Raw genomic sequence first — 12,321 nt, forward strand, 5'->3', positions numbered from 1 at the left:
ATAAATGAAGTGACTTTCACGTATAAACTACAGGAGCTAGAATAGGCTCAAATAAAAATAATTAGGTGGGAGATTTCACAAAACCAAAGCAGGGTTTGAGGCTGTGTTTGAACAGGTGCTGCCAGCTAGTTTCCAAATCTTAATGTGGCCCGTGAACCCCTTGTTCAAAGCATTATTATTTGTTTACATTGCTAAACAAAGAAGGTCAAGATCAAGTTAAAGAGACAGATGCCTGTTTGCCTCTGTTGCACAGTTATTAGCTTGCTTCTTGGTTCTCTTTTGGGGCTTCCAGCTTCTTCCTGGGCTTGGGATTCTCTGGGGTTTATCTCCTGTAGAGCAATAGGAGACAAAGTATACACAGCATGGTCATGTACACAGAAGTGTACATGACCTTTTTGGTCATGACATTTCTTAATGCATAGACATAAATTACATGATCAAACAAAGTAAGACCCTTGACAGAATTTATCATATATCACCCTACATGTGAATTTTCCCTGTGGCATTTTCCCCTTCTGGTCAGAACAGGCCTGCTGAGCCTTGCTCTGCAGTATTAATGACTAAAGGAATACAATTGCATATAGGATGACTTACACCATTTTGTTGTCTTGCTACCTTCCTTCCGTCAGTGTTTTTCATGGGAGAAAAAAATACATTCAAGGACCAGGCTTGGCTTATGAGAGTCCTTACTAGTCATAATAAAAAAATATAAAGACTCATTTTTTTTTGTGCAGTGCAGGTCAGATTCTCAAGGTTTGGTTGCCAGTTTAAAAATTATTTCCAGGAACGTGTTACATCTACATCAGAGAATCTTCAAATAAAATGGGAGGTGTCAACCAAACTAAGCAATTGCAGTGGAGTTCCTTGTAACTTTGGTTATTTGGATGGCATACAGGAGCTGAAGTCTTCTGAAGGAATTGATTATCAACCATAATCAAAATTTGCTGATGACCCTAGAAATGAAACAAAAGTAAGGGAAGCCACACTCAGACTGCAAAGCAATCTGAGGAAACAAGAGAAGTGTATGTAACCAGTGAACAATGATCAAAGCGCACAATTTGATAAAGATGCAAAATCATATGCCACAAGAGAGAAAAAAAACAAAAACACAACAGATGAAAAAGACCATAGGTTGAAGATAACTCCACAGCTGAACCTATTAATGACTCTGAGTTTATTTAAGTTACATGTCCGTGTTAACCTGTACTAATATTTTAGCTTGATGTTGTTACTCAGCATAAGAACAAAGGAATTTTGAAGCTGAGAAGGGAAATTGCTCCTTGACAGATGTCATAACTTACACAATGGTCTGTGATCTGAAAACAGTAAGAAGCATCCTCTATTTTTAAGAAATATAGTCAACTGCAATAAATACTCTTGCCACTTGTAGCTACATGCATGCATTCAGGAAAAGAAAAGCTCTAAAATGGAACAACATTAACCCCCTTGGCTTTAGGTTCTTTTTCCTAAAGCACAAGTACCATAACATAAAAACAGTAACAGAACTCTCTAGTGAGACTGAGTAAAATAAACATCAATAGAAAAAAGAAAAATGCAATGCCTTCCTGAGATGAAATATTAGCAAAGGTACATTTATTTCAACATACTTTTCTCACTGGATATTTGTTAGCCTGTGGCAGCTGTTTGTGGAAGCACAAATACAGACATGTCTTCTCATTTCTTTACACTGTTTATAGAAGTGGAAATACACAAAAGATTTGTTTCTTTTTTTTTTTTTCCCCTACAGAAATTTCCATTACTTTTGGTTTCTATAGCACTGTCTGAAATTATTTCAAAATACATTAAACTAAATAGCCATGGTAAAATCTCATTTTCGCATAAGTAATATTCATATAAATTTCTGCTATTTAAGAAGAAAAATGTACCTAGTTTTCTTGTAATTAGTACGACTAGAATATGCTGCAGTTCAAGTTAGACTGTGGTCAGTCTTTGACATAGACTCTTAACAGTTCTTCCTACGGATACAGCAACTTAAATACAGTAATGAATACTCCAGTAAGTAGCTGAGAAAGAGAAAAGACAAATAATAAACACCACACACTTTCTACCATATGATCCATAAAAATGACAGAAAATGGTTTGCTTAATCATCTGGTCTCTGTCAAAATACTTATTATTGCAAAGGAATAAAAAAACAACAACAACAAAAAAAAAAACAACCACCTGTGCCTTCTGCATGAAAAAAGAGGACAAAGTATTTCATGGTTTACTTAAAGATCAGAGAAACAGATTAGTCTGGCATAACTCCTTTTAATAATAACCATTGGGAAACAGAGGAAAAAACAAAAGCATTTGAACAGAAGTTCATCTGTATTATTTTGCTTGTGGATTACATTGGGTGTAGGTATTTCTCAGAGACTACTGATCAATTGTAGTAGTAGTTATCAGCATATCACAAAATCATAGAGTCATACAATCATTTGCATTGGAAGGTGTAGTGCAAATGCTCAGTCATGGCTTGAACCAGTGATTGAGCACCTGGTGGAAAGCAGGGCCAACCCAGGTGAGTTCAGGTACATGCAGTGTCCCTGAGTGACCAGAATGAGTGGAGGCAGGATCCACCCCCTCCCAGACCTCATTTAAGGGTTGGCAGTGAAGGTAAGGCCTTCTTTTTGGGGATTGTTATACACCTGAGACCTTCTGAAGGTAAGCAGTGCTTTTCCCTTATTTTTGTGCTTGTTGTTGTGTTTGAGTGAATCCTAACTTGCTGTGGCCTGGAATCTTGCTGCTCTGCTGTCATTGTTGTGCTTACGTTACAGAAGGGACCCTTAAAAGTCATCTAGTCCAAGTCCCCTGCAATAAACACGACCATCCACAGTTAGATCAGGTTCCTTGGGGCCCCCATCCAGCCTTTCCTTGAAGGCCTCCAGAGACAGGGCTTCCATCACCTTTCTGGTCAACCTGTTCTAGTACTTCAATATCCTTATCACAAAAAACTTTTCCCTTATATCCACTCTAGTTTGAAACCATTTCCCCTTGTCCTTTCACAAGAGATCCTGCTAAAGAATCTGCCCTGTTCTTTCTTATAGTCTCCTTCTAGACATTGAAAGGTCCCTGTCACATATTCCCAGAGCCATCTCTATAATAGACTAACAGCTCCAACTCTCTCAGCCTGTTCTTGTAGCAGAAATGTTCCATCCCTTGGATCATTTTGTGAGCCTGTCTCTTCTTCTGCTGCTGGTCCATTTTCTTCTTGTTCTCCAGCTTGACCAGTTAGTGTCACTCAGCTGTGCCAGCCTTTTGCCTTCCTTTCCTGACTTCCTACACCTGGGGATGGAGAGCTCTTGTACCCGAAGAAAAACTTCTTTAAAGATCTCCCAGCTCTGTTCCTCTCCCTTGTCCTTGAGGACAGATTACTAGGGATTTTTTTAAATAACTTCTTGAAGAGCTTTTCTAGAATTGAGCATCCTGGTTTTAATTTTTCTCTCACAAATCTCTTGAGCGTGAACTCCACCACTGCATAATCACTGCAGCCCAGGCATTCTTCAATCCTGATGTCACCAATCATTTCACTTGGATTGGTGAGCAACAGGTCCAGTATTGTATCCCACTGGGGGAGCTGTCTATTATTAGGCTCTAGAAGTTGTTCTTGATGCATTCCAGGAGCCTCCTGTATTGCCTACCACTAGCTATACTGTTTTTCCAGCAGATGTCAGGGCAGTTGAAGTCCGCCAGCAGGATGAGAGTTTGTGGTAGTGTTACTTCCCATAGTTGGAGGAAGAAAGCTTTCATCAACTGGCTCCACTTGATCAGGTGACTTGTAGTAGATTCCAGCCACATGACTCCCTTTGTTGCTTCAGTCTCTCTCACCCATAGGCTTTTGACTTACTTGTGGCCATTCTTCAAGAGCAGCTCTTCACACTATTTTCTTCTTGATGTAGAGGGTCACCATGCAAGACTGTGTAATTTGTTTCATTATGAATTGAATAAGTTTTATTTACTTCAAAACTGTAACCATGTATGAGGAAAAAAACCACACTATTTTAAATTCCTTAGTGGAGTTGAATGGATTTTATTCTGTTCAGCTAAGAAATGAAAAGTTAATGGGATATTACATTGCTATAAGAAATATGTATTGGATTTCATTTTAGCAGCACTTATGTTTAAGGAAATCATTGGTCATGTTATTCCTTAGTTGATTTCAAACACATGCTGTGAATAGCTAAATATCAAGGATTTGAAACTTATCTTAATAATAATTGTTCACTGGAGTCACTTCATTGCTATCAGAATCTATTTTCTTGGTTTAATTTTTGTTGTTAATGTTTACTTTTATTTTGTAACTCTTCTTTATCTTAATGAAAAATGAGTTTGAATCCCTATGAACATTCTCATTCCAATAAATAATTCAGCTGCAGAAAGTAGTCAAAACTAACAGGATTATAGATTATAGTTTAACCGAAGTCCTGCTGATGAAAATCTAGTAATACAAGTTTACAATAATAGTTACAAATTAGAGATATTATAAAAACACATTAGATTTTGAATATAATGTTTAGAAGCACCATTTAAGACCAAGATTGGTGAGAGAGAATAGGATACAAACAAGTACAGGAAGCCTGAGATTTGTATCTCTTATTAAAAAAAGGTATTCTAATTTGTTCAAAATTGTCTCCTTTATGTTCACTCTCACGTATCTTGGTGTCTTTCACTGGAGATCATTTAATGTGAAAGTTATCTTGCTGGAAGTATTGAAGTCCAAGATATTACTGAAGGTACTTAAAAAAATTCCTACAATTGTAGTTGTCCTTTCACCAATTTTTTTCCCCAAAGTGGAAAGCTATTTTCTCAATTTCTCTTAATCATTTTAAAATAAAATGTTTTATTAAAAAATCTTTTAATAGATTTAAAGAAAACTAGCTCGCCTATTCTCTAGAAAACATTTAAATTTAGTAATATTTCTGTCCAAATCCTTGCCTGATCCAGCATACTTTGTTCCAGAGGAGTGGAGGTGGAGAAATAGAAAGTTTCTAATGTACTTCCTTGAGTTGTGCAGGATACTGAATTTTTTTTTCCAGAGTACCATGAATTGTGAATAATCATTTAGCCTGTAGTTTAAAGTTTTTTTCTCGTAGTGTATACTGTCATATGCTTCTCAAGCTTATTGGATCAGCTGAATTTTGTCATTTCAGTTACTGTTGGATCTTTCAAGAGACAGAATTTGATTAATGTCAAGTCACTTTTGAACTGACGGTGCTTTTCAAAACAAAAAAGAAGGATTAGAAATCATGTAAAGGAAAACATAAAGGTGAGAAAATAATAATAATAAAAAAATCCTAAAAAATAAAACCCAAAACCATAAAGGTGAGAAAATAGAAAATCTTATTTTATCTTCCATAAAGCAATATCAACTACATTGAAACAACATTTCCTCTTCTGTTCTTCTATTTCTCATTTTTGAGAAACTCTGAACTGTTACAGAGGTAAAATTGTTCATGTGTGTTTTGAATCAGTTATGCACAATGATGTTTTATGACTGTTGAATTATAGCTCATCTCTACATCTTGCCACTGACAGTCTGCATTTCAACCTGTCCACCTGCAGATTGCACATGACATGGAAACTCTATTAGGAGAAATTTGGAATATTTCAAACCAGAAATGGGATTCATCAGTATGTGGCAAGAATCATGTTCAAAGCAAAATTAAACAAAAACAAACAAACAAACAAAAAACAAATAAATAAAGCAAATGATAGGCCACTGCATGAGAATGTAAGGTTGGAGATCTGTGAAACTGGCCATGCTGACAAGAACAATCTAACTATAAATCCCAGAACATACATGCATATGTAAATATAAATATATGCAATTTAAATATTTTCCAACATTGTCTTCTATCTTTGGATATCTATAGAAATCAGGAGCAGCACTTGCAAAAGTAATCAGTGATTAGACTTTCATTTCATATTCCTGTCATCCAGTCCAAGCACTTTCAGTTTCCACTACAGAAAATGGTCAAGAATGGAGAGGGCTCTTAGGAGACTTTTTTGAATTGATCATTTTACCTGTAAAAGCTTAGGCAAATACTTCTTTAATTTCTGCAATATATTTTCAATTGAAGTTACTTAAGTTAGCCTTTGTAGTGATAACTATGAATCTGGGGAGAAGAACACAAAGCTAATGGCAAAACCTCACAATAAGAGGTAAAAACAGTGTATTTTTACTCAAACCAGATGTCTGCAAAAGTCTATTCTTGGTTAGGAAAGAATGGATATAGCTAACTCTGATGTTATCCTGTAATAACTCCTTGAAATCCTTCTTTTTTTACTATGAGCTCCTTACTAAAATTCCTTAAAGGAGATAAGGGACTCTTGTTCAAACAGTATGAAAAGCTTTGATCAAAGGATATGCAAAGACTGTGTGTGCAAATGGATTTGTGATTACCATCCCCAGACAGGCAGTTCAGGCTTTAGACAATGTGACAGCACATCCCTGTCAGATTCTGAGGTAGACTTAAAATTTTGTTCGTGACTGCACAGATAAAAATTTACATATTTCTTGAAAGTATTTTGTTTCTGCTTTGCAGGAATTATGGGTCAATCCTATGTTCATGTATCTGTTGTTAGGCAATCATCTGTTTGCAGGGAAAAATCAATAGTGTTTTAGTAGGTTTAGAGCAAACTGCTTCAAAAACAAAGAATTAAACGCTTCGTCAGCTAAGTACCTAATAGTTTATAGGAAAGAGGAAGATGAGAATATATAGGATAAAAAAAAAAAGTGAGAGGACAGTCAGTTAAACGAGAGACATGTATGCATCTCCTTGGTTTCTGCATAGTATGAGAGTGGTTAGGACAATAAATGAATATATATATATGTTCCAGAGTACGCAGTCTAGTTGTTCCCTATCATGATTCCTGCATATTGTTACAGGTATCTCCATGGCTGCTTCTCCTCCACAATGTGGTGCTGCAGTGCAGGACCAGAGGTTAAAAGGACAACCTCATTTCTGTGGTAATATAACTTAGTAAAAGACTAACTTTTCCTAAAAAAAGATTTAGAATTGCTAATGATTTAGAATGATTTTACACTATTTATGTCTTATTCTTAGGCTTATTGATTTGAAGTGAGCCTTCCACAGAGTAAAATATCCTTTAAGTATCTGTCTTTATTTGCAATGAGAACAAAAGATACCAAGAAAGAAAAAAATGGAATGTCTAGATAACTTTCAAACAATATAAAGTAAGGCTATTCCTAGGTAAGTATGGTTCCACTTCAAGTTTAACAGTATTACTTTTATGATTTTAGGTTAACAGGAAAGAAAACTCAGTCTCAATCACATACGGAAGTGATGAGTTTTTCTGATTGGGAAGCTGTTCCCATTGGCATAGGTAAACAAATAATAAATATTTTTTGAATAAAAAATATAGAGAGAATGGTTAAAGTCTCCAGAGAATAGAGAATGATGTAAGCTTGAATGTGTTCTGTATAAATTCTCTGGTGAAACATACAGTAACCTGCATTGTGTTTAATAGCATTAAGTGATTTCTATTTGGTGTTCCTGGGATACTCATTTCAGCAGCATAGACCAAAGCAATAGATAATGGATCAATACAAAATAGAATAAGTAATACTGAATCATTATCAAACTTCTTACTGCCTTTAGATCTCACTTACTGATTTTTCTCTGAAACTTTGATTGAACATCCACCATAATAGGGGAGGAGAGGGTGTGGAAAGGGAAAATAAGTAGCGCATAAGTGAAAGAAAATGGGCTTCTTTTCCTTTTTCTTCCCTTCTCCTTCTATTTTACTGTGGTTTCTTTATTACTATGGAAATGTTAGTTTAAAGAAAGTTGAAATGTTTTCATGGACTATTCATAGCATAGCAACAACATTTGCTTAGGGGTCTAAAAATATTTTTTAAATGCATACTTGGAATTTTGTACTAAAAGTTGAAGAGCAAGAGAACATACAGTCAGGCACTTTGAGTCTTTAGGCTGTTAATAGTGCTAAAATTGCATATGGAATCAAGTCCACAAAAAAAATCTTACTAAACATTTAGAATGTGCAAACAATGAGTATTTATTAGAGTCCTTGATTCACAGTAGAATAATAAAGCTGGAAACAGATTGTTAATTAATTATAAAATTTTGAGGCAGATTTATTTATCATGGTGATGTAAATCACATTAAGCAGTCAATTTATCTGCCCTCCTACTTTTTTGAAAAATGGCAAATCATTAGATGCTGTCTACTGGTTATTCTACAACTACAGCTGATGCAGGATTATTTCATAGCATATTTTCACTTTCTTTCTGCTTTGCGTATTCAAAGTTTCAGAGTAAGGAAAACAAATATACTGTGGGGGAGATTAGAAATTCTGGATGCTGCCTCAGATTCTGTGTGATCTTGAACAAATTATCTAAAATTCTTTGTCTGTGAAAGTGCACGATTATACTTCCCCAGTGTAGAATGATGCTGTTTGCTGATTTGGCTGTACAGTAATGAAGAATTACATTGATTTCTTCACAGATGAAAGATGTTTTACTGGAGTGCTCTGATTCTGGAACATTTCTTCAAGTTCAAAAAGAGATACTAAGAAATTTAGGAGGATTATTTAAGTAGAAAGTAAGCTTTAATTCATAGCTTTTTCACATGAGCTTCATTTGTCACTGTTAATTTTATTATTATTATTACCACCATCAAATCAGTTTCTACTGTGAACAGTCATCAAATTTAGGAGAGAATTACCTCACTGGATGACTGCACTAGTGGGCCAATATCACATTTTGGAATCAATCCTTCTATTTAACCTAAGGTCTGGTCAGCACTAAAAAGTGTTGTGATCTTTCACTATTCTGCAGTAGGAACGCTGTTTGTTAATATGCTTTGATTTGTTTCTGGAGAAGATGGTTGATAAAAGTAACTTTCATTTAAAGAGGTTAATAAGTATATGAGAAAATTCACTTTCATTCTAGGCCTGAACTGGTTGTAGGCTGCAGTTTCCTTTTGGGGCATCTAAAACAAGAAGTGAAATGGTAAATTTGGGCATTGCTAATGAATATTAACACAGCTAGGAAACTGGAGGGAAATGGTCTGTACTTACGGCAACCAGAAAACAAAAAATTATAATGTTGTTCTGTACTAAAAAATGACTGTGTTAAAACATCTACAGCTATTTTGAAACAGTAAGAACTACCTATTAGCTGTTCATATTGTTCTTCAATTCTGCATTTCATTTCAACTCTAAAACATTGCTGCTTAGACCAGTAGTTCCCATTTGCTAACCTCACATGAAGAGGCAAAGCCACACAAACAGAAATTTTTCAATTCATAGTGTAACTCTTTTGCCTGATCCTCTTTCTTTTTTCTCCTTTTCATGATCTGTTCTCCCCTTTAAGTCATTGCATCATCACTTCTATCAGATAGCTTATTCCTTGCAGCAACTCCTGAAATATGTGACTTCCAGAAGTTTTTTGACAAAAGTGAACTTCTATTTTTAAACCTTTTTTTCTTCCCCTTTTTCATTCTTGTCACTTTACTATAGTGTGAAATAGAGAAGAAAGACGAATAGCCACTTGTAGGCACTCATCAGACGTGGCATTTTAACCACCATCTGAACATCGGGAACAAACAAACAAAAAAAAGCCCAAAGGAACAAACAACCCCAAACCCATATGGTTCACTTTACTCTGGAGAGATTGTTAAACAAGCAAAGCAGTGGTCATAATTCCAAGGAATGCTTTGATTACTGTAAAGTAGAGAACCCATTAGGAATTCCATCTTCTGTTTATATGAACGTTATGGATTGTACAATGCAACTGTGATGTAACATATGACTGTTTTCCTCTTATCAAAGAGAATCTAGGGGAACCAAGTCAGCCACTTTCTTTTCTTTTTTAGTTTAATTTAAACTTGCCAAATTTTTGCTTTTAAGTTACTAAGGATTATATTTTATTACACTTACTAAACTAAATTATCAGCTTCAGAAACAGCAAAACAAGCTCCACGTGGAGCTGCATATGTGTACTATAGGAAAGTCCCTCTAGTTTTTACTAATAGAATACTGAAAGACAGGCTCGAACCTAGCTGGAAAAAAATGTAACTTGAAAGAGAAATTCAAGAATACTTCAGAAATCAAACAATCTTTTCCAGGTATGATGATCTGATTGACAGTTAATATTAGGCCAATGAAAGCACAGAAATCATAACCACAGTTTCACTGCTATGTTAATCTTGAAGCTCTTTCCCAACCTGAGCAATTCTATGACTCCCACTGACTCCAACCCATAGAAAAATAATCATGGTGCATACACAGTACAGTAAAAAGGAGTAAAAATAAGATAATGAATGCTCAATCAGTACATGTACTCAAAATTTATGGAAAAGGACAGAACAAGTTTTGAGAAGAGGTACTCAAAATTCTTTCTCTCACTTGCTGTCACGAACAATTTGCATGAAGTATTGCATTAGAATATATGCTGCAGATTTTATAAATCTGGGGATATTTTTGATGTTACATTCAGATGAGTAGCATGGCCTTTGACAGGACATGGAGATTATTGAGAAACTGGTCTATTTTCTCTATCTGCTGTGCATAACTAGAGAGATACAAAACACCAAAGTTATCTGTAATTGCAAGTCCAACTGGAAGCTTGTGCTGTTGAAAGAAAGACAAAGAACAGTACGGTGAAGTGCTGAAAAGAAATGACCACATTCAACCTGTAAATAGCAGAGCCCCTTCTTCCTTATTTGTCAGGAAGGGAATAATCAGCATAAATTACACTCATGGATTTACTACTTATTTCCTTTATATTTTTATATAATTCACATGTAATGTGCAAACAGAAAAGGAGGAAATTAAAATGTGTGCATATTATAGCTTAAATGTCTCCAGAATAAACGTAGGTTTTGTTAACAAAAAACATCTTGGAAACAAAATCACCATGTGGTACATAGGTAGAGAATTTGGGGATTCATTTTTAAACCAACAGGTTTAAAGTTCTGCAGAACTATTCTGAAACAAACTGTTAATAGAGATGAAGCTAATGACTTTTGTTATCACCTCATTTGGAGCACATGCTGTATACAATATATTGTGCTAACAAAATTACGTTAATTCTCAAAGAAAAATTATCATTTTCAGAGGAAGATAATAGTATGAGGAACCAATTAACAAAATGCATTCCATTTTCAAATTCTGAAGACTGGATGTAGCATAGAAGTTCAATAGTATGTTAAAGAAATAATGTTTTGCAAATAAGACTGATTTTTAAAGAACCTTGACTACAGTGTCAAATGAAAACAACATAATATAATATTTTTAATCTTTGCCAGCATGGTAAATTATGAAACCTGCTGTCATTGTTCCAAAGATAAGGAGGATACATCAAAAAGGGTTTTACACTGAATGGCAAGCATGGTTTAACTTAAAAATTTATGGCTTTCTGCAGCCTGTACACTGAACTTGTGAAATAGATCCATTCACATTACTAAAGGTAAACAGAATGTACTTATTATATTCTGGAACTGATAGGGAGTTGAAGAATGCTGGGTACTTTCTGGACTGGCCACTCACAGTTGGATTAGGTGAGAGTTTGTAATCAAAGTTTACCAGCAAAGTATAAACATTGCAGAGGTAGCATCTGCCTCTATTTTAGTGTCAACTCATAGTCTCTTAATGTTAAGCTTCAATTCCAGTTGCTTACTTTAGCTATGTGTTAGATTTATCTGGAAATCAAGAGAAAATAAATGGCCAGTATTTCAAACAAGATGGCCAGAAAAAGAACCCAAATCATTATTTCATCAAAGGAACACATTTTCATGTATCTGGAATGGAGCCCAGTTGAAAGCAAATAGCAGCTGAGTAATTCTGCCACAAATAACTCACTGGCACAGTAGAGACCTACTAAACATTTGTAAAACTGATACTAAGAAGAGACAGTTAAAAGAGAAAGGTGAATAGAAAAGATATGCTGGAATGGACACTGAAATAATTTGTGAGGATATTTCAACTTAATACAAATGACAGTGAAAGCAATTTCTGATTAGCTAAATGATCCATGCTCTGGGTTCTGCGTTGTAGCTTCTAGACATCTGCTTGGTAGGACTAAATTAATAGTTTTGCTAGTGGCCAGCACTAGTAGAAGGCAAGTCACAGATCAAAAACTTACACCTGATTTCCAAATGAAAGTCAAGAGCCAAATTCAGGAAAGGAAAAGACACGACAGGTATTCACTTATTAGGAACACAGGCTAGGAATAAAAAGCTGGACAGAGGAAATAAACAAGAGAAAAAAAAAAGTTAAATGATGTGGAAAAAGAGACAAGCATAAAAGTAAGAAAAAAAAGTGAAAGGATAG

General features: G+C 35.1%; 1 long non-coding RNA gene across 2 annotated transcripts; it reads left to right on the forward strand.

Moving 5' to 3' along the window:
• Positions 1–2,261: 2,261 nt before the first annotated feature.
• LOC109366068 lies at positions 2,262–11,120 on the forward strand. Of its 2 annotated transcripts, XR_002112108.2 has the most exons (5): positions 2,262–2,667; positions 5,154–5,269; positions 6,893–6,973; positions 7,268–7,350; positions 8,493–11,120. It is a non-coding gene; the product is annotated as an uncharacterized LOC109366068 (long non-coding RNA). The 2 variants fall into 2 exon arrangements; XR_002112112.2 differs by lacking the exon at positions 5,154–5,269.
• The last annotated feature ends 1,201 nt before the right edge of the window (positions 11,121–12,321 follow it).

Source organism: Meleagris gallopavo, chromosome 1 (assembly GCF_000146605.3).
Source record: "Meleagris gallopavo isolate NT-WF06-2002-E0010 breed Aviagen turkey brand Nicholas breeding stock chromosome 1, Turkey_5.1, whole genome shotgun sequence".
Lineage (NCBI taxonomy): Eukaryota > Metazoa > Chordata > Aves > Galliformes > Phasianidae > Meleagris > Meleagris gallopavo.